This window comes from Schistocerca serialis, unplaced genomic scaffold, assembly GCF_023864345.2.
Source record: "Schistocerca serialis cubense isolate TAMUIC-IGC-003099 unplaced genomic scaffold, iqSchSeri2.2 HiC_scaffold_327, whole genome shotgun sequence".
Lineage (NCBI taxonomy): Eukaryota > Metazoa > Arthropoda > Insecta > Orthoptera > Acrididae > Schistocerca > Schistocerca serialis.
Window position 1 is genome coordinate 7,501 of NW_026047897.1, and position 2,500 is coordinate 10,000.

A 2,500-nucleotide genomic window follows, 5' to 3' on the forward strand; every position below is an offset into this window, starting at 1 on the left:
AACAACTCACCTGCCGAAGCAACTAGCCCTGAAAATGGATGGCGCTGAAGCGTCGTGCCTATACTCGGCCGTCAGTCTGGCAGTCATGGCCGGTCCTTGCGGCCGGCCGCGAAGCCCTGACGAGTAGGAGGGTCGCGGCGGTGGGCGCAGAAGGGTCTGGGCGTGAGCCTGCCTGGAGCCGCCGTCGGTGCAGATCTTGGTGGTAGTAGCAAATACTCCAGCGAGGCCCTGGAGGGCTGACGCGGAGAAGGGTTTCGTGTGAACAGCCGTTGCACACGAGTCAGTCGATCCTAAGCCCTAGGAGAAATCCGATGTTGATGGGGGCCGTCATAGCATGATGCGCTTTGTGCTGGCCCCCGTTGGGCGAAAGGGAATCCGGTTCCTATTCCGGAACCCGGCAGCGGAACCGATACAAGTCGGGCCCCTCTTTTAGAGATGCTCGTCGGGGTAACCCAAAAGGACCCGGAGACGCCGTCGGGAGATCGGGGAAGAGTTTTCTTTTCTGCATGAGCGTTCGAGTTCCCTGGAATCCTCTAGCAGGGAGATAGGGTTTGGAACGCGAAGAGCACCGCAGTTGCGGCGGTGTCCCGATCTTCCCCTCGGACCTTGAAAATCCGGGAGAGGGCCACGTGGAGGTGTCGCGCCGGTTCGTACCCATATCCGCAGCAGGTCTCCAAGGTGAAGAGCCTCTAGTCGCTAGAATAATGTAGGTAAGGGAAGACGGCAAATTGGATCCGTAACTTCGGGATAAGGATTGGCTCTGAGGATCGGGGCGTGTCGGGCTTGGTCGGGAAGTGGGTCAGCGCTAACGTGCCGGGCCTGGGCGAGGTGAGTGCCGTAGGGGTGCCGGTAAGTGCGGGCGTTTAGCGCGGGCGTGGTCTGCTCTCGCCGTTGGTCGGCCTCGTGCTGGCCGGCGGTGCAGGATGCGCGCGCCTGCGCGGCGTTCGCGCCCCGGTGCTTCAACCTGCGTGCAGGATCCGAGCTCGGTCCCGTGCCTTGGCCTCCCACGGATCTTCCTTGCTGCGAGGCCGCGTCCGCCTTAGCGTGCTCCTCCGGGGGCGCGCGGGTGCGCGGATTCTCTTCGGCCGCCATTCAACGATCAACTCAGAACTGGCACGGACTGGGGGAATCCGACTGTCTAATTAAAACAAAGCATTGCGATGGCCCTAGCGGGTGTTGACGCAATGTGATTTCTGCCCAGTGCTCTGAATGTCAACGTGAAGAAATTCAAGCAAGCGCGGGTAAACGGCGGGAGTAACTATGACTCTCTTAATTCGTTGGACCATGCGGCTTTGCGTCCTGTGCTTAAAGCCCATGGTCTGCCGGACGAATTCATTGACTACGTCGAGGGCTGCTATGCGGACAGCACGACGGTAATTGCGGGGGGTGGCGACGAGTCCCCGGCCGTGCGGCCAGCAAGAGGTGTTCGGCAAGGAGATCCTCTGTCCCCTCTCCTGTTCAATTTCGCTGTTGATTATGTTCTAGGTCAGCTGCCCTCTCACGTAGGTGTCAAGGTGTTGGGCCGCCAGACGAACGCGGCGGCCTTCGCGGATGACATCCTGCTCTTCGCCTCCACGAGGGGGGGCCTGCAGTCCCTTATCAACGCAGCAGTAGCAGCCCTCGACCAGCTGGGGCTGCGGGTTAACCCGCGGAAGTGTCTCACCCTCGCACTCGTGGCGTCCGGCCGCGAGAAGAAAGTAAAAGTGGATGCGAGCGTCACCTTCACGGCCGGCGAAACCACCATGCCGGCGTTGGGAGTGGGTGAGACCTTCCGCTACCTGGGACTGCAGTTCTCCTCCTCTGGGCGGTGTCTCTTCCATCCGAGGCACCACATCGAGGAGCAGCTGTCGATCATCACGCGGGCGCCGCTGAAGCCGCAGCAGCGGCTCTTTGCACTTCGTGAGGTCCTTCTCCCGGGCCTGTATCATGGCCTAGCACTGAGTCGCACCCGCATCGGTGCGCTCAAGGCCATGGACAATTGCGTCCGAGCCGCCGTGAGGAGATGGTTCCGCCTCCCAGCCGACACCCCCTTGGGCTACTTTCACGCTCCAATTGCCCATGGGGGCCTTGGGATTCCATCAGCCCGCTGGATAGGGCCAACCCTGAGGCGGGGCAGGCTCCTCACCCTGTTGCAGCTCGAGACCACCACCACCGACGCAGACCTGGGGGAGGCACGACACGAAGTGGCGGCGCTTGAACGACACCTGACGTGGGAGGGCCATCTGCTGCCAACGGCTGCAAAAGTTGGTGAGATGTGGGCGGCGCGCCTGCATGTTTCCTTCGACGGGGCAGCTCTCTCGTCGTCAGCCAGGACATCAGGCCAACACAGCTGGGTCGAGGACACCAGTCGCTTCCTGTCTGGCCGTGACTACGTCGCGTGCATCCGCACGCGCATTAACGCTCTACCATCCAAAGCGCGCAGGAGTCGCGGCCGAGACAGGGAGAAGATGTGTCGCGCAAGATGCAACGCCGTCGAGACCGCGAACCACGTCGTCCAGGG

At 62.0% G+C, this 2,500-nt stretch overlaps 1 pseudogene; it reads left to right on the top strand.

The window, feature by feature from the left end:
• Positions 1-2,500, top strand: part of LOC126445127 (large subunit ribosomal RNA) — a 6,186-nt pseudogene that overhangs the window by 1,610 nt on the left and 2,076 nt on the right.